General features: G+C 49.7%; 2 protein-coding genes across 3 annotated transcripts in view; one reads left to right on the top strand and one right to left on the bottom strand.

Annotated features, from left to right (window-relative positions):
- Positions 1-16470, bottom strand: part of gnaz (guanine nucleotide binding protein (G protein), alpha z polypeptide) — a 334178-nt gene extending 317708 nt beyond the window's left edge. For both annotated transcript variants that reach the window (XM_038793238.1, XM_038793244.1), the window contains exon 1: positions 16199-16470. The gene's annotated coding sequence lies outside the window, so the exon portion shown is untranslated. The remainder of the gene's footprint in view (positions 1-16198) is intronic.
- The window catches only part of rsph14 (radial spoke head 14 homolog), a 998814-nt gene that overhangs the window by 466906 nt on the left and 504247 nt on the right, over positions 1-27661 (top strand). The gene's annotated exons all lie outside the window — the stretch shown is intronic.

Here is a 27661-nt window from a genome sequence, read left to right on the forward strand (position 1 = left end):
TTGCTGTGGGTCCAAAGTAGGCCAAACCAGGTAAGGATGGCAAATTTTCTTCCCTAAATGATATTAGTGAACCAGATGGTTTTTTTTACAACAATTGATGATAGATTTTACCAATTGCCATGGTGGGATTTGAACCCATGTCCCCAGAGCATTATCCTGGGTCCCTGGATTACTAGTCCAGTGACATTACCACTACACCACTGTCTTCCCCCACCTTACCCCTCTGTGTGAATGAGACCATTGGAGCAGGAGTAGGCCATTCATCCCATTAAGCTTGTTCTGCCATTCAATTAGATAACAACTGATTTGTATCTTAACTCTTTCAATCTGCTTGATTCCTTTAGTAGTCACAGTGGAGTCTGGAAAGGAGAGTCAAAAAGATGGTTTATTTCCAGAAGAAAAATATTTATAATTCCACTCCCAGTCAGGACTATTTAACATAGAACATACAGTGCAGAAGTAGGCCATTTGGCCCATCGAGTCTGCACCGACCCACTTAAGCCCTCACTTCCACCATATCCCGGTAACCCAATAACCCTCCTAACCTTTTTTTTGGTCACTAAGGGAAATTTATCATGGCCAATCCAACTAACTTGCACGTCTTTGAACTGTGAGAGGAAACTGGAGCACCCGGAGGAAACCCATGCAGACATGGGGAGAACGTGCAGACTCCACACAGACAGTGACCCAGTAGGGAATGGAACCTGGGACCCTGGCGCTGTAAATCCACAGTGCTAGCCACTTGTGCTGCCGTGCTGCCCAAAGCTACCGTGCTCTGCAGTTTGGCTCGTACGTGGGCCAGCGCTTATGGTACTGAATTAACTAGCCCGCTGATGGGCCTCTGCCCCTCAGTGCAGGAGCTCTCACTCCACGAGGCTCAAGGGTAGATTGATCGGGTTGGGTTGTTCCTGTGGGCCTCGTGGGGGTTATAAAAATTCTGTCACTAATACACTTACCTAAAAAAATCTAGCAATCTTAGTTTTACATTCTTCAATTGATCTCAATAGCTTTTTGACTTCCAGAATTCCACTGCCCTTTGTTTCCTCACATCACCCACAAAAATTTTAATCTTAAAGTTCTTTTCCCCTGTCCTGGATTCCCCTTCCAGAGAAAATGGTTTCTTTCCATCTATCTTATCATCCGTTTAAATCATCTTAAATCCTCCAGTTAGATCAGCCCTAATCTTCTTTACTCCAGGGAATATAATCCTAGTCTGTGCAACGTTATAATTGAACCCTTTTAACTCTGGCCTATTTCCAGTAAATTTGCGCTGCAGCCTCAGCAAGGTCAGTTTTATCATTTCTGCCACACCCTGGCTGAGATTGGTTGACTCAGCAGATTTTAGAGCTGTTACCTGGAACCTTCCGGACCTGTGCACTCACCTACTCCTGGTTGAACATGCTGGGCTATTGGAAATGGTGCTGGGCAGTCTTGACAATCTCTCATTTCAAAGTGTGAAAATTCGTTTTGGAGGAGTTGCTGGATTAATGTGAATGAATGTGACACCTCGCTACGGAGATGATCCCGCACCTGACAATGAAATGTAACCATTCTGCATATGTAGTCCAAGGAATCTTTTGGTGTCTTCCAACCAATTTATAATTCAAAAACATTCCACAAGAACTAGTCAAACCTTCTTGTGAGCAAATAGAACCAGTGTTGTAAAATTGTACTTTATATGTACTATTTGATTGGGATAATATTCTGGCATATAGGGAGGTATTGTGGTGCAGTGGTTGTGTCCCTACGTCTGTGCCAGAAGCTATGGGTTTACTTCAGGACTTGATGGCTATAGAGGTGCGTTCGTAATGTGTCCAAACTGGTTGACGATCAGCCTCCAAATCTTTATAATATGCCTGATGGCAGGCGATAAGAGCAGAAGAGTTTCCTTGTCAGTCATACAGCAGAAACAATAACCAATCACTGCAATACTTCATCACGTATAATCATGGAGCAATCCGATGGAAGTCCATGGTTTCCCTCTTAGGACATGGTACCGGAAGCAGAAGGAGTATCCTGGCATTACATTTATTTGCCTGGATGGAGAGTGTAGATCAATAAGGAATCTTACTAACCTTTATCTGTTTTACTTGTTATTAATGGATTGTCTCAAGAGATGTTTTGTGTTTTATCCTTTCATCGCTGAAGAGAGCAGCATTTGTGGCCCATATCTAATTGCCCTTAAACTGAGTGGTTTACCAGGCCATTTCAGAGGGCTGTCGAGAGTCAGGCCAGACCAGGTACGGATGGCAGATTTCCTTCCCTAAAGGATACCAATGAACCAAACAGGTTTTTACAACAATTGATGGTAGTTTCATGGGGCGGAATTTTCCCATTTTTAAAAAAGTATTGGCTCCGGTAAGAAAACTGGGGAGAATCCCATTGGCGCCGGTGGGAAAACTCACTGTATGTTCAGCTTCTTCAACAATTTTTTTTTTCCTCGTGACTCACGCCTTGCAGATGGAAGCTTGCCTTTGATACGCTCGACCCAGGGAAAGCTAATCTCTGTAATCAATGGGGTGATCCTTTGAAACGCTTCTCCAGAACTTGTTCCAAGTCAAGTCGGGGAATGGCCGCCAGGAAGACAGCACCACGTTTCACAGAGGGAGCCCTCAGCAAACCTCTCAATGGGATGGTGCAGAGGTGGGAAACCCACTACCCACGATTGGGCAGACGCCATGCTAGCAACACCACTTGTGAGGCTGTGGCCGGGGTTGTGAGTGCCAGCTCACTCCAAAAGAGGACGGACCTTCTTTGTGCAGCAAGTCTGCCTCCTCATATCTCCCTCAGCACCCCTTAACAGACCCCTCACACAGTGATCTCACTATCACTCACCTCACAGGGTCACAGCACTTTTCATGTGCTGCAACACCCCCCCACCCTGCCCCCCCCCCCATCTCTGCCCCCACCCCCATCCATAATTCCCCCAGTAGCTCCGGTGCCCCTCAAATTGTCCGCTCCCACACACGTCCCACACACGTCAGACTTCATCCCCAGCTGAATTGGCATGAGATCCGCCTACACTCTTCCCATCTGTCTTATTTCGGGGCAAAGGTGAGCGCAACAGGCCTGAGAGAGCACAGGAGGCCAGAATGACACCGAAGCTCAAAACCTGACCCCCATTTGAGGAACATGCCCTTCAGGTTCCTTGGCAAGGAGCAGGTTGGGGCCAAGTGATTACCCAAAACACATCTAGCTATGGCACAAGCCTCACACCAGTGACCTTTCTCCTATCAGCGTTCCCCTGTCCCGCACTAATGCATCTCCCTTCCATTGCAGGTTAATCTGTCGATCAGTACAGATACTTGCTGCCCCTGGACACCATGGACTGCAAGACTGACTGGAAGAGTCCCATCGTCTTCTGACAGAGGAGATGGTACCGTCAGTCTGATGCGACGAGGCAAACACTGCGAGTGTGGCATCCACAGTGGAGACCTTGAAGCAGGACATGCCCTCCCTGGCAGGGGATATCCTCCATGGCTGAGGGCATGAGCTCTATGATGTAGAGCTTCAACTACATGGTACCGGCATTAGTAGGAATTCACAAGTGTCAGTGCCAGAGTGGGGGCAGTGCTTCTGGATCTCACTCCAGCTGCTCCTCCAACCCCTGGAGGAGCCAAGGAGCTCCTGGACACCCGAGGGAAGAGAATTGAAAGGTCTGCAAACCAGGCCTTCCATTCAGGAGACCCTGGAGTGTCCAGTCCATTTGACACCCCCTCCCTGTGGGCGACACAGCTCTAAACCTGCACACTGAGAAGGGTAGCACTGCAACATCTGTGCTGGGCATGGCAGTCAGCAGGCCACTTACTCTGGCCACCTCATCAAGAGGTGGTGAAGCACACCGGGACCCTTGACCTTGGCAGTAGCAGCTGAGATGTGTTATTCTGCCTTTATGGGCCCCTGGATCTCCCCGTTGAGTAGCAGGTCACGTTCAATTCTCTGTCAGGCAGCAGTCAGACATTTCGTGGAAGTTAAGATGAGCATCACTCTTTCCTCATTGCAAGTCATCGGCATTCTCCTGTATTGCCGGTCAGTCGCTTTAGTGTCCTGCCCATGAATGAAGTGACCATGTTGATGACCTCCCGCAGGCCCCATAGTAGTGAGAAGATGTGAGACCCATGTTGGGAGAGGTCTTCGCACTCTGGCCGTCACCAAAATGAAAGTCAATGAGGGCGTCCCTAGCCTTGTGCCCCATGTGACCCTAGCTATCACCAGAGGTCCTTCTGTCCCTCCTCCATTGGTTGCCTGCCACCTCTTCAACATCCTCCTCATCCAAGAAGATGTGCCGCTCTTCCATCCCCTCCTGGTTCAGCTGCTCTCCACACTGCAGTGCCAAGTTGTGCAGAGCGCAGCAAAGCACTATGATGCGAGACATCCTCTGGGGGCTGTATTGGAGGTCTCCCCCTGATCTGTCCAGGCACCTGAACCATGTCTTGAGCAGTTCAATCGCCTGTGCGGTGGACCAGCACACACATTGACGCATGAGCCTCATTGTAGCGAGTCTTGGTGGGTGTTTAATGGTCTCTGCATTAGCGTCATCAGTCACCTCCTGAGTGGCTACCCTTTGTCCCCGAGGGGCCATCCCTCCAGTCGTTGGTCTCCCTCAAAAATGGCAGGAATCTGCAAGTGCCCGAGATCTGACTATCATGGATGCTCCCTGGGTAATGTGCACACACGTGCATGATGCACATCACATGGTCACAGATGAGTTGGACATTGAGAGAACAGCATCCCTGAGGATCAAAAACGGTGCCCCATGTCGCCATGGGAACGCAAAGCATTATGGTTGCTGATCGATGATACCTTGCACCTGCAGCCTCAGCATACCTGCTCTGCAGGCGACTACCATGGCCCTTGTGTCCTGGCTAGCCTGGTCCTGGTCTGAGTTGATGTACATGTGTGCCCTCACAAACAGTGCATCTGTTACGTCCTTATGCATGTGTACTGCTCACTGAAATATGCCACAATGGTCACCTATGCAGCCCTGTAATGAGCCACTGGAATAGAAATTCAGAGTTGCAGTAGCTTTTTGAGCCAAAGGCAATGGATGGCCTCCAAGTCCATGTGATGCCAACTGATGTATCACCTGCCACAGGTGTCCACCGACCTCTGGGAGAGACGCACTCTTGTCCGGCATAGCATCACTGACATCTGGAGGTAGGAAACTCTACATCGGATCGCCATGGTCGGTAGGGTCTCCTCCAAGACTCCGCCATCTGTGGTCCTGCTCCCAGAAGATCAACAGGCCCTGCCACCCCCTCCACTTCAGGACACTGTCCCTGGCTGCATGCATGTTGATCACAATAAAAAGAATTGCCAGCTCGACTGGCTCCATGATTCTCTGGAATAAAAATCTGAATGGAAAAACCTTAAAGTGAGCGATGAGGATTCCAAACAATGCTCTGACCCTCAGCCCTCCCAGGATCTGGGCCATCCATCATGCGCATCCCCTATGTGAGCACCTTTCCAATGAGCCTCAATCGTTCCCCCCCTCGGTCACTTCCCCACAGTTGCCCCTCTCAACTCCATCTGAATGAAGTACCTTGAGAGTCTCAGTGGGCTCCGTGCCCCCTCCCATGGGTGAGGAGGGAGGGCAGTTGAGTGCCTTCAATCGATCTGCGTTCTAACCTCATGAGGGAACAAAACGCTGCCCCCTGTCATCCCTTGAATGCGATGACATATGGCACCTTGCATTGTGGGTCAAATCTGTGTCACCTCAGATGTGAGCATTAGCCTTGGAGTTCAATGCTTGGGGGCTAGGCTTCCAGCTATTTTGTTCAACATAATTAACCAAGTAACATAGAACATAGAACATAGAACAATACAGCGCAGTACAGGCCCTTCGGCCCTCGATGTTGCACCGACATGGAAAAAATCTAAAGGCCATCTAACCTACACTATGCCCTTATCATCCATATGCTTATCCAATAAATTTTTAAATGCCCTCAATGTTGGCGTGTTCACTACTGTTGCAGGTAGGGCATTCCACGGCCTCACCACTCTTTGCGTAAAAAACCCACCTCTGACCTCTGTCCTATATCTATTACCCCTCAATTTAAGGCTATGTCCCCTCGTGCTAGCCACCTCCATCCGCGGGAGAAGGCTCTCGCTGTCCACCCTATCTAATCCTCTGATCATTTTGTATGCCTCTATTAAGTCACCTCTTAACCTTCTTCTCTCTAACGAAAACAACCTCAAGTCCATGAGCCTTTCCTCATAAGATTTTCCCTCCATACCAGGCAACATCCTGGTAAATCTCCTCTGCACCCGTTCCAAAGCTTCCACGTCCTTCCTATAATGAGGCGACCAGAACTGTACGCAATACTCCAAATGCGGCCGTACTAGAGTTTTGTACAACTGCAACATGACCTCATGGCTCCGGAACTCAATCCCTCTACCAATAAAGGCCAACACACCATAGGCCTTCTTCACAACCCTATCAACCTGGGTGGCAACTTTCAGGGATCTATGTACATGGACACCGAGATCCCTCTGCTCATCCACACTACCAAGAATTTTACCATTAGCCAAATATTCCGCATTTCTGTTATTCTTTCCAAAGTGAATCACCTCACACTTCTCCACATTAAACTCCATTTGCCACCTCTCAGCCCAGCTCTGCAGCTTATCTATGTCCCTCTGTAACCTGCAACATCCTTCCGCACTGTCTACAACTCCACCGACTTTAGTGTCGTCTGCAAATTTACTCACCCATCCTTCTGCGCCCTCCTCTAGGTCATTTATAAAAATGACAAACAGCAACGGCCCCAGAACAGATCCTTGTGGTACGCCACTCGTAACTGAACTCCATTCTGAACATTTCCCATCAACTACCACTCTCTGTCTTCTTTCAACTAGCCAATTTCTGATCCACATCTCTAAATCACCCTCAATCCCCAGCCTCTGTATTTTCTGCAATAGACGACTGTGGGGAACCTTATCAAACGCTTTACTGAAATCCATATACACCACATCAACTGCTCTACCCTCGTCTACCTGTTCAGTCACCTTCTCAAAGAACTCGATAAGGTTTGTGAGGCATGACCTACCCTTCACAAAACCATGCTGACTGTCCCTAATCATATTATTCCTATCTAGATGATTATAAATCGTATCTTTTATAATCCTCTCCAAGACTTTACCCACCACAGACGTTAGGCTCACCGGCCTATAGTTACCGGGGTTATCTCTACTCCCCTTCTTGAACAAAGGGACCACATTTGCTATCCTCCAGTCCTCTGGCACTATTCCTGTAGCCAATGATGACCTAAAAATCAAAGCCAAAGGCTCAGCAATCTCTTCCCTGGCTTCCCAGAGAATCCTAGGATAAATCCCATCCGGCCCCGGGGACTTATCTATTTTCACCTTGTCCAGAATTGCCAACACTTCTTCCCTACGCACCTCAATGCCATCTTTCTAATAGCCTGGGTCTCAGCATTCTCCTCCACAATATTATCTTTTTCTTGAGTGAATACTGACGAAAAGTATTCATTTAGTATCTCGCTTATCTCCTCAGCCTCCACACACAACTTCCCACCACTGTCCTTGACTGGCCCTACTCTTACCCTAGTCATTCTTTTATTCCTGACATACCTATAGAAAGCTTTTGGGTTTTCCCTGATCCTACCTGCCAAAGACTTCTCATGTCCCCTCCTTGCTCGTCTTAGCTCTCTCTTTAGATCCTTCCTCGCTTCCTTGTAAATATCAAGCACCCCAACTGAAACTTCACGCCTCATCTTCACATAGGCCTCCTTCTTCCTCTTAACAAGAGATTCCACTTCTTTGGTAAACCACGGTTCCCTCGCTCGACCCCTTCCTCCCTGCCTGACTGGTACGTACTTATCAAGAACATGCAATAGCTGTTCCTTGAACAAGCTCCACATATCCAGTGTGCCCAACCCTTGCAGCCTACTTCTCCAACCAACACATCCTAAGTCATGTCTAATGGCATCATAATTGCCCTTCCCCCAGCTATAACTCTTGCCCTGTGGGGTATACTTATCCCTTTCCATCACTAACGTAAAGGTCACCGAATTGTGGTCACTGTTTCCAAAGTGCTCACCTACCTCCAGATCTAACACCTGGCCTGGTTCATTACCCAAAACCAAGTCCAATGTGGCCTCGCCTCTTGTTGGCCTGTCAACATATTGTGTCAGGAAACCCTCCTGCACACATTGTACAAAGAATGACCCATCTAATGTACTCGAACTATATCTTTTCCAGTCAATATTTGGAAAGTTAAAGTCTCCCATAACAACTACCCTGTTACTTTCGCTCTTTTCCAGAATCATCTTCGCCATCCTTTCCTCTACATCCGTAGAACTATTAGGTGGCCTATAGAAAACTCCCAACAGGGTGACCTCTCCTTTCCTGTTTCTAACCTCAGCCCATACTACCTCAGAAGAAGAGTCCCCATCTAGCATCCTTTCCGCCACCGTAATACTGTCCTTGACTAGCAGCGCCACACCTCCCCCTCTTTTGCCCCCTTCTCTGAGCTTACTAAAACACCTAAACCCCGGAACCTGCAACAACCATTCCTGTCCCTGCTCTATCCATGTCTCTGAAATGGCCACAACATCGAAGTCCCAGGTACCAACCCATGCTGCCAGTTCCCCTACCTTATTTCGTATACTCCTGGCATTGAAGTAGACACACTTCAAACCACCTACCTGAACACTGGCACCCTCCTGCGAAGTCAAATCTGTGCTCCTGACCTCTATACTCTCAATCTCCCTTACCCCAAAACTACAATCCAGGTTCCCATGCCCCTGCTGAATTAGTTTAAACCCCCCCAAAGAGCACTAACAAATCTCCCCCCCAGGATATTGGTGCCCCTCAGGTTCAGATGTAGACCATCCTGTCTATAGAGGTCCCACCTTCCCCAGAAAGAGCCCCAGTTATCCAGAAATCTGAATCCCTCCCGCTTGCACCATCCCTGTAGCCACGTGTTTAATTGCTTTCTCTCCCTATTCCTCATCTCACTATCACGTGGCACGGGCAACAACCCATAGATAACAACTCTGTTTGTTCTCGCTCTGAGCTTCCATCCTAGCTCCCTAAAGGCCTGCCTGACATCCTTGTCCCCTTTCCTACCTATGTCGTTAGTGCCAATGTGGACTACGACTTGGGGCTGCTCCCCCTCCCCCTTAAGGACCCGGAAAACACGATCCGAGACATCACGTACCCTTGCACCTGGGAGGCAACATACCAAACGTGAGTCTCTCTCGCTCCCACAAAATCTCCTATCTGTGCCCCTGACTATTGAGTCCCCAATTATTAATGTTCTACTCCTTTCCCCCCTTCCCTTCTGAGCAACAGGGACAGACTCCGTGCCAGAGGCCCGTACCCCATGGCTTACCCCTGGTAAGTCGTCCCCCCCACAAGTATCCAAAACGGTATACTTGTTACTCAGGGGAACGACCACAGGGGGTCCCTGCACTGACTGCTTCTTCCCAGTCCCTCTTACAGTTACCCATCTATCTCCAGTCTTTGGTGTAACTACTTCCCTGAAGCTCCTATCTATGACCCCCTCTGCCTCCCGAATGATCCGAAGTTCATCCAGCTCAAGCTCCAGGTCCCTAACACGGTTTTTGAGGAGCTGGAGTTGGGTGCACTTCCCACAGATGAAATCAGCAGGGACACTGACGGCGTCCCTCACCTCAAACATTCTGCAGGACCAAATAAACTGAGGGACAAATTAAAGAGACAGTCCCTTAAAGGGAACCTGCCTTAAACGAAGAGCGAATCACAAATGAGACTTAAAACATCAAAACAAAATGTGATTCAAAGGGTCAATAAGGCACCGTATCCCTCAGTGGTTATATCACCACATACCCAGCAAGGAGAACATGGGACTCACTGTGTGCATAGCAGCAGCCCAACCCCTTTAAAGCTAGAAGCTCACAGCCATGAAGGGTCTCTGAGGCATGAGAGCAGCCCCAGCCCTCCCTGAGGCCGATACTGAACCCTCCCTCACTTGGCCCCAAGTTGAACTTAGCTGGAGCCCTTGTCCTCTCCAGCGTCCCCTCTGCAACTGGCACCCTGGAGGGTGACGGCGACCTGAGCATTCACCTTCGGAGGTGAGGTTGCCAGGTTCCTGTTTTTATACGGCTATTGTAAATACACGGCGACCAATGAATATTCAGTGGGAGGGGTGAGGAGTCCCAGTGGGGGGGTCTCACCAATGATATGCTGATGCATTTAAATTAACTTCCCAACCTGGGACTTCCGGTGAATGCATGTAGGTAGAAGCCGCTGGTTGGGTGGCACCTGCTCGAGGCTCAATGCCCAGTCCCAGTGGCAGATTTTGGATAAACTGGTGCACGAAGACATAAGGAAGGAGGGGAATGTCGAAGAACCAGAAAAAAGCCGTCGGGATTAAGGGGGTGAGTGAAAGTTTGCCGTCGAGTGAATGGGTCAGCCCGGCAGCAGGAAAGAAGATCCACCCTTCACAGTAGAGACTTTGGCCAAGGTGATGGCTGGAGAGTTTGAAAAGCAGTCCGCTAAACACATGAAGGTGATGCGTAAGGAGATTATGGCAGCGATGAAAGAGCTCGTCGAGGAGGCGATGGCCCCGGTGAAAGCGACAGTGTTGAAGACATCAGCCAAGGTACAGGAGGAAGGAGAGAAGTTGAATGTGGTGGAGGAAGCTCTGTCGCAACATAGTGACCAGTTCACCTTGATGATCGCTTCTCGTATGAGTATGAGGTCAGGTGTAAGGCCTGGATCTGGTATGTCTCTTGTGGGGACTGTCAATTGGATTTAATTTGAATTGTTTTTTAGAGCAGGTAAGGAGCTGGATTAGGAGTTTGCCCCTGTCCATACTCTGAGCTCTGGCTTTGTAACTCTGATAAAGTAATTTTTTAAAAGTTCACCTCGATGGATGCAGAGGGTGGTGGAGGCCAACAAAGGACTTAGAGCCAAGGTGGAGGACATGGAGAACAGGCCAAGGTGGCAGAATTTAAGAAGAGTGGGCTTGCCGAAGGGGGTGGAGGTCCTGAGGCCGACAGAGTAATTTGCGAAGATGTTGGCGGAGTTGTTGGAGGATGGGGAAGAACCCTCCCGGTATGAGCTGGACGGGGCTCATCGGTCGCTCAGGCCCAAGCCAAAGACAAATGAGCCGACCATAATTTGTTATCACAAATTCCACATCATAGAGAATATCCCGAGTTGGGCGAAACGAGTTGGGTGAGGTGGAGCAGAGAGTATCCTTGTATGCTGATGATCTGCTACTGTACATCTCAGAGCCGAGCACGTCGGTGGGGAATATAATGGGGTTGCTCCAAAGATTTTGATCGTTCCTGGGGTATAAATTGAACCTAGGTAAGAGCGGGTATTTTATGGTGTTCCAACCAGGAGTGGGGGCAGGGGTGGGGAGGCTGCCGTTTCGTAGGGTGGCAACCCAATGCAGGTACTTGGGGTGCAGGTGGTGTGGAATTGGGGTGGGCTCCAAAGGTATAAGATTACTAGCTTGGTGGAGAGTGTGAAGGCTGATTTAGCAAGGTGGGACAACCTTCCACTGTCTTTGGCGGGCCAGGTGCAGGTAGTTAAAATGAATGTGTCCCCTGATTTTTGCTACTGTTCCAGTTCCTGCTGGCCTTTCTGCCAAAATCTTTCTTCAGGGAGGTGGACAAATTGGTCACCTTGTTTATTTGGTGGTGGGGGGATTGGGGGGGGGGGGGGGGGGGGGGGGAAAGGTGGCCAGGGTTAGGAGGGTGGTCTTGTAGAGAGGGCAACAGGCGGGGGGTCTAGGCCTCCCAAACATATTGTACTATTATTGGGTGAGAAGGTGTGGGGCTGGGTCAAGAGGGGGGAGAAGTTCCGATGGGTTAAAATGTAGGAGGACTCGTGTAAGGGGTCGGGGTTCAGGGTGCAGGCAACGGCGCCGCTCCCAATGGCTCCAGGCAAGTATTTGGTGAGTCCGATGCTGGTGGCAACTTTGAAGATTTGGATGCAGTTTAGGCAGCCATTTAACCGGTGGGCCAGGTCAGAAGGGATGCCGATTAGGAGGAATCATAGCTTCGAGCCGGGGAGGCTTCTATCCCGGGAGGCTGGATGCGAGGTTTCGGAGATGGGAGGAGAGGGGCATTAAGGAAATAAAAGATCTGTTCCTGGGGGGACAATTTGCGAGCTTGGAGGAGCTGGGAGAGAAGTACAGGTTGGAGCAGGAGGAAAGGTTTAGGTACCTAGAGGTTCAAGATTTTGCAAGGAAGGTTCCCCTGACCTTCCAGATAACGCCAGTGGAGGCAGTACTGTCAGGGAGTGGTTGGAGAAGGGGGGTGGTATCGCCGATTTATGGGAGGATTCTGGAGGAGGATTGGGCATCCATGGAGGGGTTTAAGGTGAAGTGAGAGGAAGAGCTGGGGGGGGGGGACGGCGATGGAAGAGATTCTGTGAGGTACTGTGAATGGTGAACACCTCAACTCATGCGCGAGGTTCGGGCTGATACAATTGAAGGTCCTGTATAGGGCGCGCCTCACCAAAACAAGGATGGGCCAGTTCTTCGAAGGGGTGGAGGATGTCTGTGAGTGGTGTGGGAGGGGCCCCGCAAACCATGTGCATATGTTTTGGTCCTGCTCGAAGCTTAAAGGTATTTAACACCATCTCAGGGGTGCTGCATGTGGATTTGGAGCTTGGTCCCCTAGAAGCCATTTTCAGGCTGTTGGACCAGCCCGAGTTGCAGGCAGGTGCGGGGGCAGACATTTACCTTCGCCTCGCTGATTGCTCATAGGCGGGTCCTGTTGGGGTGGAGGTCAGCTTCTCCACCCTGTACCTCGGTGTGGCGGGGAGAACCTGCTGGAACTTTTGACTCTGGAGAAGGTGAAGTTTGAGTTAGGGGGGGGGGGGGGGGGTGGCGAAGGAGGGGTTCTACAATTCTTGGGATTTGTTTATCATGCACTTTCGGGAGTTGGTTGCTGTTGAATGCTAAGGTGGGAGGGAGGGGGGCGTTTGTTTGTTTTTCGTTTTTTAACTTGTGAGTCGTGTTTTAGGTTTTATATTGGTGGGGTTGTTTTGTTGTTTTCTTGTTTGTGTGGTGAAAATGAAGAAAATATGGCGAATAAAAAGATTTGAAAAAAATGAAGTTCCCGACCTGTGGTGGATTTTTCGTTACACCACTGGCGAGTGTCCTAGAGAATCGGAAAACACAATCTCACCGGCGAGAATCGTGTTTCCTAATTCTCGCCATATCTTCTGCCCATGTTGTTGTTCTCGTTAATGGCTAAAGCAGGCTCAGAATTCTGCCCATTGACACCACAGTGGTGCAGTGGTTAGCACTGTTGCCTCTCAGCGCCAGTGACCTGGGTTCAGTTTCATCCTTGGGTGAGTGTCTGTGTGGGGTTTGCACATTCTCCCCGTGATTGCGTGGATATTTTCCGGGTGCTCCGGATGTGCAGGTTAGGTGGATTGACCATGCTAAATTGCCCCTTAGTGTCCAGGGATGTGCTGGTTAGTTTAGGGTGATAGGGCGAATGGGCGGGGCAGTGTACTTGGGTAGAATGCTCTTTTGAAGGGTTGGTGCAGAACCGATGGGCCGAATGGTCTCCTTCTGCACTATAGGGATCCTATGATTCTATGATACTGAGGCTAGCTTTATATCCCCGATTTATCAACTGAATTTAAATTCCGTCAGCTGTCGTGATGGGATTTAACCCATGTCTCAATTTTGTGGGATGGGTTGAACATTGTCCTTTTAAGAGAATGGACTTCAAGACATCAAACAGCCTTATTTTGGGTTCTGATAGAAGGCCATCAACCTGAAATGTTAACTCTGTTTCACTATCCATAAATGCTACCAAACCTGTGTTCGCAGCATAATCATGCTTTTTGTTTTACATTCTTGTGTGCTTATCCCCTTCATGTTCTTGTCTCAAATTCTCTGCAGGACCTCCTGAGCGCTAGATGACTACCTGAGTGGGCATTAGACAGCATCCCTGCTGCCACTGGCACACTGGCCGGTCCCACGGAGAGCACACCCCGCCTTGGGTTTCCCGGCGACAAGGGGTGCATTCAACGGGAAATCCTGTTGACAACGGCGGCACCAGAAGATCCCGTTAGCAGGCCGCCTCCCCAAAACACACGGCGGGTTGCGCAGAAGATTCTGCCCCCTATATTTGTCCATCATCAGGTGTGCTTGTAATGAGAGGAGACAAATTCACTTATTTTGCCATTCCCGGGTTGACATCTTGGCTCAATGTGTGGTCCAAGAGATCAGAAATTCCCCAAAGTCTTTTGAATGGTGACAACAGGACCTGGATCAATTGAATAGGTAGGCAGCTCATTTATCACCAGATTATTTGGTTCTTTCGAGTTTAATTTTTCATTGTGTTCATTTCTCTCTCCTTTTAATCCTCCAGCCTTTGTATTATTCTTTAACTGAGAGCGCTCACAAGCATTAACAAAGCCCTACCTTCAAAATTAACTGCAGGGGTGCAAAGATGTCTATAGACTTGCCCTTGTAATTTCTTTTGCACTTCCCTGCCCTTTCTTAGTAGAAAAGTCTAATCACTTTAACCACCTTTCTTACATAGCTAAATAGGAACATTGCTGCTTTCACAGTATTAAAAACACTCTTATTTCATTACATGTACACGAGAATTTCATTAGAATGCGAATTGTTCATCGACAATATTCTTTTTAAAAATTGACATTGTCTCCATTTGATCTACTTCCCATTTGATCTACTCCCATTCAGAGACTCCTGATCCTTCAGCTACGAGAGTAAAGATGTCAGGACCACAGTTGTTTTGTGACAGGCATTTCAACGGCGGTTCCTCAATAAAGCACAAGCAAACACGTTCCATGATCAAAACCATCACTTTCCTCCTTTCCTCAATGAATTGAAATGCTGTTGTTGCCACAAAATAATTTCAGAACAGTAATAACGGAGAAGCTAAATGAAATAAATCAACCGCCTGGGTGCTGGATTAAAGTGCAAGCCACTCCTGGGACATGAAGTTGGTTTGACAGATATGTAAATGCAATTAAATAGTTTCATTATTGGGGCACCTAAATAGCGCAAACTACCGACCCACAAGCTAGATTGCTAATTACAAAACATTCCCACGTTCAGATCGCGATTCCAGCAATCCTCTGGGTGGGTGACAGATGCACCTAAGATATAACATGTTCTGGCAACAGAACATACTGTTCAGACAGCATGAAGAGATGTTAGTAAAATCTGTCCCACCCTCTAAACCGTGCCTGTTGGCAGGTATTGTGCCCATGCAGCGGTCACATGCTGTCTTGCCCTTCTAATTGCGGGTGCAATTCTTGCAGCAGAGATGTTGAAAGTAGGCGAGCATAAAGGGGGATGTTTGATTTTAGTCGGTTACCCTTTAATCCAACCTTCAGGTGGGATGTGGCAATGTTTCAAGAGCATCTGTGACTGGAACCATCGTCTGGATCCCAATTTCAATAGGAAGTCCAAACACAGAAGGGTCCAGCTTTATCTGTCTCTGTGTGAGCTGCATTCGGAATGTACCTATTGAAATCCTGGTACAAAATCTTACCAAAGAACAGGCAAAAAAAATGCTCAATTTGAATACTTTGTAGGTGACATCATTACAATAAATGAAGCAGGAGCTGACTACTGGATGCTCACAGGCAGTACAAAATAGCACACATTTCCCTGAGGTATTTTATTCCTTAGGTCTGCCATATCTGAAATGGAATCGGGAACAAATGCTGCCCCGTCCTCTTTATAAGGAAGCCAACATACTCTGTAGGTTAGAAACACGAGCAACAATATTCATCAAGCTGTACCAAAAACCTCGTGTTATTTTTTCCCCCTTTATCAATGATTTTCTTTCACCAGAGACTGGGTCTTGGATTTTTTTTAATACATAAATAACTGGAATGATTGCTGTGAAAAGCACTGCACAATTACAGATGAACAATCTCAGAATTATTGGAGTGATATTGAATCGTTCATAAGTAATTGCACTGCAGCCCAGGGATCCTTGAATAGCATTGATACCCAGATCAATTTCCTCCATCCTCATCCTCACTCCCAATCCACACACCACTTTTTCCAACATTTTATTGCAAATTATTTATGGGGGAATGTTGGCAGCAATCCAAATTTCACAGACCAGTACATGGACCCAAAAAAGCCTTTATTTGAAAGTACAGCAAACCCACAAGAGAGCACAGCAATAGGGTGAGTGTATTGAGCAAAAGACAGGAGAGCTCCACTTACCCCTGCGTGCTTCAGCAGTCAGCTTCTTGTCTTGCCGGGCTGTTTTGTGTACACACACTGTTAAGAGTGCCTCCCTGTCCTTCACAGCAGCATCAATGCCTGCCGGAGGGATGAAGCCAGAATCATTGCAGTACTGTGTGGTGAAGACAGACCAGCAGCTAGCAGCAGTCTTCCTTTTCCCTGCTTCTCCCTGCCTCCTCCAGAATGTGTATGGGTGTGATTTGATTAGAGTGCAGCGATCAAGCTGTCGTGTGTGTGTGTGTGGGGGGGGGGGGGGGGGGGAATGTGGGGGGCACGGGTAGGGCCACGCCAGCACCAGCTATAGAGCCAATATTCCTTTTGACAGAAAGGCTTGAGCAGCTCTTACCAAGACCCACTCACATCAGCTACAGTAGCACAGCTGATCTGTTTGAGGTGCGCGCTCACAGAAAATCAGAATGACCCCCGATTGGCTGCCAGTGGAGGATGCTGTCTGGACTGCCATTACTGCTGGCAAATCATTTGCCTGCTGACTCCTCCATAGCTGTTCGGGGAAAGAGGGGGGATTTGGAAATAAAGCCTACGATCGATTATTATTTCTATCCTTAATTAAACAGATACCTTTTATTTATTAAGCAGCGACAAAAACATAGCATAAATGTGGATCTCTCTTGTAATGCAAAGTAACTATGAATAAAAAAAGGTCAGTCTTAGAACTCATCTTTTGCAAGAATCGATGGCTTTTCATCTGGATGGTGCAGTGTCTGCTAGCATCCTCACACACTGCGAGAACTGGCATTCCAGTAATGCAGGGAAGCACAAAGCTGTGTCTGTTAGAAGCACATTGCCAGCATGAGGGATATTTTTCCCAATTATTCTACTGTTTGGCCTTGTTCCATGCAGTTAATTCATAATAAAATGCTCCCGTAACGTTTTATATTGCTGAAGTGTATTTGCGTGATTCTAGGCTAGTGCACCAAATGGCTGAATTGCTAAGTTGATGGGAAAATGTTCTCTTCAGTAACTTGCCTTTTAGCAATCAAACTGTGACTCAAAATTGAAGTAATTTTCTTTTGCCTCTGATTCCCTGACAGCACCGATCCGCGCTACACTACAGTCCATGTGAGGATTAACCAGGCTGTGCAAATTGATTCAGCTCTCGCACGCCCTCAGGCTCAGCTTCTTTCCCTAGCCTTGTCATTATCCTTGTAGGCACTATCAGTAATATTGTCCTTGCACTCGCAGGGCGTGGGTCTCTCCCACTCCCATAGCACAACATCAGTGGAGCTGCATGGAACCAGAGAGAAACAACAACATCTTGCATTTATACAGTGCCTTTAACGTAGTAATTTGCCCCAAGGAACTTCACAGGAGCATTATCAAATAAATGTTGACGCCGAGACACACAACTGCCTGTTTGCAGCAATTTATATTGCTTTTCCGGATATTTCACCAGCTTCCTGCTGACACTACAGTGCCAAATCAAGAGAAGAAAACAAGAATTGGAGGATTTCAAAGATCTCAGAGTGTTGTAGAGCTGGTGGAGTTTACAGGTCTAGGGAGGGGCAATCGATGGAGGGATTCGAAAACAACAATGAGAATGTTAAAACTGAGGCGTTGCCAGACTGGAAGCCAATGTAGATCAGTGCAGACATTGGGTGACTGGTGAAAGGGGCCTGGTGCTAGTTAGGATGACAGAGTTTTCGATTAGCTCAAATTTCTACAGGGGTGGGGGGGGGGGGGTGGAAGATGGGAGATTGGTCAGGAAAGCATTGGAATAATCAGATCTAAAGTTGACAATGGCAAGTCGGAGGGTTTCAGCAGCAGGTGAGCTGAGGATGGGTGATGTTAGGTGATGATAGAAATGGAACAAAGTGACATTGATGATAGTCTGTATATGTGGTCAGAAGCTGATGCTCGATCAATGACTCCAGAAGTGAGATTGGACGACAATTGAAGGCTTTATTGTACTAGATGTTTCCCCCAGCAGCCCAGGTACAGAATGCAGCTGCTGGGGAGACACAAGCTCTTATACTCCGCCTTACTGGGCGGAACCAGCAGGCAGGCTTCACCAGTGATACAGCAGTCTCGAGTACCTCCCACACCAATGGTCTTACAGCATTGTCCAGGGTACCATAATACCCCTAATACCGACTACCCCATTCACCCCCTGTTACAAAAAATGAGTCCAGGTGGTCTTGCGTTATACAGTGGTAGAGGTTGAGGTTATGGTGGTACCCGTATACATTAGCACAGTGTTTTGCCTTGTTACATGTCACAACTATTTACAGTATTTATTTACAATCAGAATGAAGCAAATAGTCGATCGGGGGCTCTGGTCGTCCTCTGCTATCGTCGTAGCTTCGGCGGTGATGCAGGCACCGGCTCGGGTATCCGTGGCTCCGGGAGCATGGCTTCGGCTTCTTCGGCAGCTTCATCACCCCTGGATGGGATGGGTGGGAGGACCGATCCACCTGGGAAGGGGGCAGCTATGGGGTGCACCGGTGGGAGGGAGGGGGCTGGTGGTGGTGTGGGTGGGGATCCAGCAGGCACCAGGTCCCGAAGGGAGACCGTATCCTGTCGGCCGTCGGGGTTCGCCACGTAAGCGTATCAAGGGTTAGCGTGAAGGAGATGGAAACTCTCGACCAATGGGTCCGACTTGTGCGCCCGCACGTGTTTGCGGAGCAGGATGGGTCCAGGAGCTGCCAGCCAGGTCGGGAGCGAGGTCCCGGAAGAGGACTTTCTAGGGAAGACAAGGAGACGTTCGTGAGGTGTTTGGTTGGCCATGGTACACAGCAGTGATCGGATGGAGTGGAGAGCATCATGAAGGACCTCCTGCCAGCGGGAGACTGGGAGATTCCTGGACCGTAGGGCCAGTAGGACGGTCTTCCAGACTGTTCCATTCTCCCTCTCTACCTGTCCGTTCCCCGGGGTTTGTAACTGGTCGTCCTGCTCGAGGCAATGCCCTTGCTGAGCAGGAATTGGTGCAGTTCGTCGCTCATAAAGGAGGACCCCCTATCGCTGTGTATGTAGGCGGGGAAACCGAACAGTGTAAAGATACTGTGAAGGGCTTTTATGACGGTGGCTGCTGTCATATCGGGGCAGGGGATGGCAAATGGGAACCAGGGGTACTCGTCAATCACGTTCAGGAAGTACGTGTTGCGGTCGGTGGAGGGGAGGGGCCCTTTGAAGTCCACACTGAGGCGTTCAAAGGGACGGGAAGCCTTTATCAGGTGCGCTTTCCCTGGCCTGTAGAAGTGTGGCTTGCACCCCGCCAGATTTGGCAGTTCCTGGTGGCGGTCCTGACCTCCTCGATGGAGTAGGGCAGATTTCGGGTCTTGATAAAATGGAAGAGTCGAGTGACCCCCGGGTGGCAGAGGTCCTCGTGGAGGGCCCGGAGTCGGTCCACTTGTGCGTTGGCACATGTGCCGTGGGATAGGGCATCAGGAGGCTCATTCAGCTTCCCGGGACGATACAAGATCTCGTAGTTGTAGGTGGAGAGCTTGATCCTCCACCGTAAGATCTTATCGTTCTTTATCTTGCCCCTGCTGTGCATTATTGAACATGAAAGCGACCGACCGTTGGTCAGTGAGGAGAGTGAATCTCCTGCCAGTCAGGTAATGCCTCAAGTGTCGCACAGCTTCTACTATGGCTTGGGCCTCCTTTGCAACTGAGGAATGGTGGATTTCTGAAGCGTGGAGGGTGCGTGAGAAGAAGGCCACGGGTCTGCCCGCTTGGTTGAGTGTGGCCGTCAGAGCTACATCGGATGTGTCGCTCTCGACTTGGAAGGGAAGGGATTCATTGATTGCATGCATCGTGGCCTTTGCAATGTCCGCTTTGATGCGGCTGAAGGCCTGGCGGGCCTCTGCCGACAGGGGAAAAACCGTGGATTGGATTAGTGGGCGGGCCTTGTCCGCATAATTGGGGACCCACTGGGCATAATATTAAAAAAATCCCAGACAGTGCTTCAGGGCCTTTGAGCAGTGGGGGAGGGGGAACTCCATGAGGGGGCGCATGCGTTTGGGATCTGGGCCTATAACTCCATCATGCACTACGTAGGCGAGGATGGCTAGACAGTCGGTGCTGAACACGCATTTGTCCTTGTTGTAAGTTAGGTCAAGGATTTTTGCGGTCTGGAGGAATTTTCGGAGGTTTGTGTCATGGTCCTGCTGGTCGTGGCCGCAGATGGTGATGTTATCAAGGTACGGAAACGTGGCCCGCAAACCGTACCGGTCAACCATTCAGTCCATCTCCCGTTGGAAGACCGAGACTCCATTTGTGACACCGAAGGGAACCCTTAGGAAGTGGTAGAGCCGCCCATCTGCTTCGAATGCAGTGTATTTGCGGTCGCTAGGGCAGATGGGGAGCTGGTGGTAGGTGGATTTGAGAGCCACCGTTGAAAAGACCTTGTATTGTGCAATCTGGTTGACCAAATCAGATAAGCAGGGAAGAGGATACGCGTCGAGCTGCGTATACCTGTTGATGGTCGAACTATAATCGATGACCATCCTATGCTTCTCCACGGTCTTTACAACCACTACTTGAGCTCTCCAGGGGCTGTTGCTGGCCTCGATAATGCCTTCCTTCAGTAACCGCTGGACTTCCGACCAAATGAAGGTCCGGTCCTGGGCACTGTACCGTCTGCTCCTGGTGGCGACGGGTTTGCAATCAGGGGTGAGGTTCGCAAAAAGGGAAGGCGGCTCGACCTTGAGGGTCGCGAGGCTGCAGATAGTGAGGGGGGGTATAGGGCCGCCGAATTTAAAAGTTAAACTTTGGAGGTTACATTGGAGTCGAACCCTATGAGTGTGGCCGCGCAGAGGTGAGGGAGGATGTAGAGGAGGAAATTTTTTAATTCCCTTCCCTGGACCGTGAGGTTTGCTACACAGAACCCTTTGATCTCTACAGAGTGAGACCCGGAGGCCAGGGAGATTTTTTTGATTAACTGGGTGGATGGGAAGAGAACAGCGCCATACCGTGTTGGGGTGTATGAAGCTCTCTGTGCTCCCGGAGTCGATCAGGCAGGATGATTTATGCCCATTGATGAGCACTGTCGTCATCTCAGTCGCAAGCGTTCGGGGCCGAGACTGGTCCAGGGTCACCGAGGCAAGGCAAAAGCTGGAAATTTTCTTCGGGCGATGAGTGGTCATCCGAGTCGGGGTCCTGTGACTCCAGCCAAGATGGCGGCGCCCACTGGTCGCAAATGGCTGAGGCCCATCCGTCGCACGTGGTCTCTGGAGCAAGATGGCGGCGCCCGGGGCCCACACATGGTTCTGGGAAAGGAAGATGGCGGCGCCCGCTGGCCGCACGTGGCTCGTGAAGAAGGTTGGGGTGACGGTCCCGTTTCACCCCCGGAGACCGCGGCGACTGCCCGGGCCTGGCATACCGCCACGAAATGGCCCTTTTTGCCGCACCCTTTGCAGGTGGAGGAGCGGGCCGGGCAGAGCCACCGGGGGTGCTTGGCTTGCCCGCAGAAATAGCAGCGGGGCCCCCCGGGGTTGCTTGGTAGTCGTGCCGCACAAGCTTGCGGGGAGATGGGGGATACATCGGAGTCAGCCATGGGGGGGTTCCACGCTGCCCAAGGGGCTACCGCGTGGTCGGGGATATACGCGCGGGCATTTCGGGAGGCTACATCCATGGAGCTAGCAATGGACCATGCCTCCTTGAGGCCTAGTGTCTCTTTTTCTAGCAGCCGCTGGTGGATTTGGGAGGACAGCATACCTGTAGCGAATGCGTCCCGGATCAAACGTTCTGTGTGGTCACTGGCTGAAAATTGTGGGCAGTCACAGTTCCTACCTAACACCAGGAGCGCACGGTAGAATTCCTCCAGCGATTCCCTGGGGATTTGTCGCCTCGTCGCTAGCAGATGTCGGGTGTAGACCTGATTCACTGGGCGAATATAGTGTCCTTTCAACAGGGCCATCGTGGCCTCGAAGTTGTCCGCATCCTCGATGAGGGTGTAGATCTCCGGGCTCACTCTCGAGTGGAGAACTTGCATCTTCTGGTCCTCCGTGGGTGTAGCTGTGGCTGTCCTGAGGTACCCGTTGAAGGTCGCCAGCCAGTGTTTGAAGGTTGCTGCTGCGTTTGCCGCATGGGGCCTGAGTTGCAGACACTCCGGCTTGATTCGGAGCTCCATTCTTTAAAATCTAGTCCAATAAATTGATGCTCGATCAATGACTCCAGAAGCGAGATTGGACGATAATTGAAGGCTTTATTGTACTAGATGTTTCCCCCAGCAGCGCAGGTACAGGATGCAGCTGCTGGGGAGACCTAGGGTCTTATACTCCGCCTTACTGGGCGGAACCAGCAGGCAGGCTTCACCAATGATACAGCAGTCTCAGGTACCTCCCACACCAATGGTCTTACAGCATTGTCCAGGGTACCGTAATACCCCTAATACCGACTACCACAGAAGCTCAGTTCCAGTCCATTGCGACCTGAAGTATGCAACAGTCTGGTTTAGCTTCAGATAATTATCAGGAAGAGTGATGGTCCACCCAGCCCTGGAAAGGGTATTAGCATGGATAAGCCATGTATTTAAAAAAATTATTTCATGGGATGTGGGTGGGGTGTCACTCGCAAGGCCAGCATTTGTTGTCCATCCCTAATTGCCCTTGAACTGAATGGTTTGCCACAGCATTTCAAGGGGAGTCAACCACATTGCTGTGGTTCTGGAGTCACATATAGGCCAGACCAGGTAAGGACGGCAGATTTCATTCCTTGAAGGAAATTCATGAACCAGATGGGTTTTTACAACAATCGATAATGGTTTCCTGTGCACAATTACAGAAATTAGGGGCTGGATTCTCCGATTTGGAGACTACGTCCTCACGTTGGCGTGGAAACGGTGGCGAAAACTGGCATAAAATGGCCACCTCCCCATTTTGCTGGGGGCTAGCAGAGACGCAGCGTAGAGCACCCGGCTCTAGCTGCCGATATGCCCCGGAAAATTGCCGGGTCCATGGCCGCGCATGCGCATGGCGGCAGCCTGCAGTGGCCACACCGTGCAACATGGCGGATGCCACTCACGTACCTTGCCCGCAAAATAGTCCCCACCTTCGGCCGGCTCACGCACCCCGGCACGCTCAACCACAGTGCCATCAGCCCAGAATATGTCCACCCCTGCCTGCGGATTAGCCCTCCCGTCGACTGTGGCTGCGCTGGACTGAGTCTGCAGTTGCCACACTGAGTTCCATACGGGTGAGACTATGAGAGACCCACACCATCGGTAACTTGGCCGGTCGGGGACAGGGCATCATGGGGCAGGCCTCAGCCAATGTACGGAGGCCGTGGATACGGCGTATACTTTTCAGGAGGCGGAGCATCGCGAAAGCAGCACCCCAGATTTTGGCACCATCGGGGATTCCCTGCCCCGTCGCTGAACGCAATTTCGGCGTCGGGGATCGGAGAATCCAGCCCTAGGTTCTCATTTCCAGATTATTAACTGAGTTCCTCAGGATAGTGTCTTAGGCCCAACCATCTTCAGCTACTTCATTAATGACCTGCCATCCATCATAAGGTCAGAAGTGGGGATGTTTGCGGATGACTGTACAATGTTCAGCACCATTCGTGACTCCTCAGATAATGAAGCAGTTCATGTCCAAATACAGCAAGACCTGGACAATATCCAGGCTTAGGACTGGCAAGTGGCAAGATACATTTGCGCTACACAAGTGCTAGGCAATGAACATCTCCTACAAGAGAGGAGCTAACCACCACCCCTTAACATTGAATAGCATTACCATCGCTGAATCATCCACAATCAACATCCTGGGATTACCACTGAACAGAAACTGAACTGGACTAGCCACATTAATACTGTGGTTACCAGGGCAGGTCCAAGGCTAGGAATCCTACTGCGCGTAATTCACCTCCTGACCCCCCAAAGCCTATACACCATCTCCAAGGCACAAGTTAGGAATGTAATGGAATACTCTCCTCTTGCCTGGATGAGTGCAGCTCCAACAACACTCAAGAAGCTCAACACCATCCAGGACAAAGCAGCCCTCTTGATTGCTCTTCCTTGCACAAATATTCAAAACTGCCACCACTGACAAACTGTGGCAGTCTTGTGTACCATCTACAAGATGCATTGCACTAACTCACCAAGGTTCCTTGGAGAGCACTTTCCAAACCCACAACTACTACCATCTAGAAGGACAAGAGCAGTAGATACCTGGGAACTTCACCACCTGGAGGTTCCCCTCCAAGTCTGTGCGGAGTCTGCACATCCTCCCTGTGTGTGCGTGGGTTTTCCTCCGGGTGCTCCGGTTTCCTCCCACAGTCCAAAGATGTGCAGGTTAGGTGGATTGGCCATGATAAATTGCCCTTAGTGTCCAAAATTGCCCTTAGTGTTGGGTGGGGTTACTGGGTTATGGGGATAGGGTGGATGTGTTGACTTTGGGTAGGGTGCTCTTTCCAAGAGCCGGTGCAGACTCGATGGGCCGAATGGCCTCCTTCTGCACTGTAAATTCTATGATAATCTTTAATATGTCACTCACCATCCTGACTTGGAACAATAGCGCCGTTCCTTCACTGTTGCTGGGGTAACATCCTGGAACTCCCTCCCTAACAGCATAGTGCATGTACCTACAACTGAAAGACTGCAGCAGCTCAAGAAGGGAACTCATTATCACCTTCTGAAGGGCAACTAGGGATGGGCAATAAATGCTGGCGTAACCAACAACGCCCTCATCCTGTAAATAAAAAAAAAGGGTGTGGGTGTGAGACCCACGCAGACACGGGGAGAATGTGCAAACTCCACATGGACAGTGACCCGGGGCCGGGATTGAATCAGGTCCTCAGTGCCGTGAGGCAGCAGTACTAACCACTGCACCTCCGTGCCGCCCTCTCTGAACTGTTTCGAATATATTTACATCTCTCCTTAGATAAGGAGATCAGTACTGTACACATTACTCCAGATGTAGTCTCACCAATGCCCTGGAGAACTGAAGCATAACCTCTCTACTTGTGTAATCAATTCCCCTCACAATAAACAATAACATCATGTTAACTTTCCAAATTACTTGCTGCACCTCCACACTAGCCTTTTGCAATTCATGCACTAGGACACCCATATCCTCTGCACCTCAGAGCTCTGAAATCTCTCACCATTGAGATAATAAGCTACTTTTATTCTTCCTGCTAAAATGGACAATTTCGCATTTTACTACATCTGTGAGATTTTTGCCTTGTAACTTTACATATCTACGTCCCTTTGTAGCTTCCTTATGTCTTCTTCACAATTTACCTTCCCACCTATCTTTGTGTCAACAGCAGATTTAGCAGTAGGCAAGTAGGCAGGCTTTTGTGTAATTCACTGGTGTGCACCTCACACCTGATGATCTACAGCAGGCAGAGGCAGGGACTTCCCAGGGATCCGGCAGTCAGAGCGATGCCAGGGCCGAGAATTTGCAGAGCCCCATCTGCAAATGACGTGCTCCTGCGTACGGTCATCCCAGAGCTGTTGGAACTACAAAGGGAGAGTCACGCACATCAGGAAGAGATGTCTGCATCCCTTCTCAGACTGCAAGACCAACTGAAGGAGCCCCATCGCCTTCTGACTGAGGAGATGGCACCGTCAGTCTGACGCAATGAAGCCAACACCGCTAGGGTGGCATCTGCAGTGGGCACCTTGGAGCAGGACGCGCACTCCATGGCAGGGGATGTCCGCTCCATGGTTCAGCGCATGACCTCCATGCCTGAGGGCATGAGCTCTATGGTGCAGGGCTTCAACTGCGTGGTGCAGGCACTAGTGGGAGCCCACGAGTGTCGCTGCCATAGGATAGCGGGTTTTATGGATCTCACTCCTGCTGCCCCTTTATCCCATGAAGGAACCTAGGGGTGCCCTGAAGAGGGAAGAGAAATAGTGAGAGCGCAGCCTGGGACCTTCCACCCTGAAGGCCATGGGGGTGTCCAGCCCATCTGACAACCACTTTGAGGGATACACCTCCAGCCCTGCACACCAAAGAGGGCAGCACTGCAACACCTGTGCTGCCAAAAGAAGACCGGGACCCTCAAGGTCCTGGCCTGCAGGGGATGCTCGCCAAGGTCATCTCAGGAAATAGGGCATGGAAGTCAGCAGGCTACTCAAACTCGACTGTAGATCCTCGGGATACACCTAGACACAGGAGGAGGGTGAGGAAGGCACCAAGTAGTCAAAATTAGAGAAAAGTCACCATTGTAGTAACTAGCTTTTTTCACCCATAAGAGCCTCCACGCTGTCATGTCATGCCACCATGCTTCACAAACCCCGAGCAAAATCAGCGCTTCATCCCTGTGCAGTGTGAGAGTGGCAGTGCTATGCCTATGTCTCTCCACCACCCACACTGATGACACAGTAATGCTGCAAGCCCCTCAGCCCAAAACCCCCAACTCCCATCCATGGAAGGGATCCACACTGTAATGACTTAGGCCAGGCCTTTGAGATTGGCCAATTAGAATATGAGTTCCCTGATTAGTGGCCCAATCAGGGAACCCCTTTCTGTGTATATAACAGGGAGTGTCAGATCCTTTGCACTCCCTTTGTAGACAGCAAGCTGGATGCACCTGGATGTTCCGCTGTTGGTTTTGTAAATAAAAATAATTCTGGTGAAGGGACTTCTGCCTCCTTATTACAGTGGCAACGAGGAAAACGAAACTACCCGAAGGAACCTGCTCATTAGCAGCCGCCACATATTGAGGGTAAGCCACTGAAATGCACTTTTATTTGGGAAGTTGGATTCTTTTGACCCCGCAGTGGAAGATAGGGCCCAATATGTAGAGCGGATGAAGTACTTTTTTTTAGAGCAAACAATATAGTTGTGGAAGGCAAGTTAATGAGTTGTCAACTTAGAAGCATGCTGGGAAATGCTTGACTATAGTTCAACACTGCTTTTGAACGAAAATAAGTAGGTCAGGTAACAAATGAAAAACTGCTTAATATTTTGGTCTCGGCCTTATTATGAAAACACATTGTACTCCGAAAGATAACAAAAGGTGTACTCTAGTTGTTTTTAGCCAAGGGCAAGAACATACGTACTACGTATTTCATCTTACGTACTTTCCAAGGTCTATTTAATACAAACATGCTTGTTTACTTCAAGCTGTTATTTCAGATGATAAAATATGCTGTCTTCAATCGTATCTCAGAGTGCAGTGCCCTGGCTTTTGCAGCTGGAACACTCTGTCTCCTCAAATATATTTTGTAAATAAATTTCCTTAAACTGAACCTTGAGGAATTTGTCTTTATTTCTGCTTCACTGCACCGGCGTGATGCTCCATTATGCCGGCCGGTCAATGGGGTTTCCCATTGTGGGGTAACCCCACACCATCAGGAAACCCCCAGACTACCGGCAAAACGGAACATCCCACCGGTGGAGAATTCCGTCCCTTATTCCGCGGGCCGCATAATCAAGGATCCCTCCCACCCGGCTTACTCACTTCACCAACATCTTCCATCGGGCAGGAGATTCAGAAGTCTGAGAACACGCACAAACAGACTCAAAA

The sequence above is a fragment of the Scyliorhinus canicula genome, chromosome 1 (assembly GCF_902713615.1).
Source record: "Scyliorhinus canicula chromosome 1, sScyCan1.1, whole genome shotgun sequence".
Taxonomy (NCBI): Eukaryota; Metazoa; Chordata; class Chondrichthyes; order Carcharhiniformes; family Scyliorhinidae; genus Scyliorhinus; species Scyliorhinus canicula.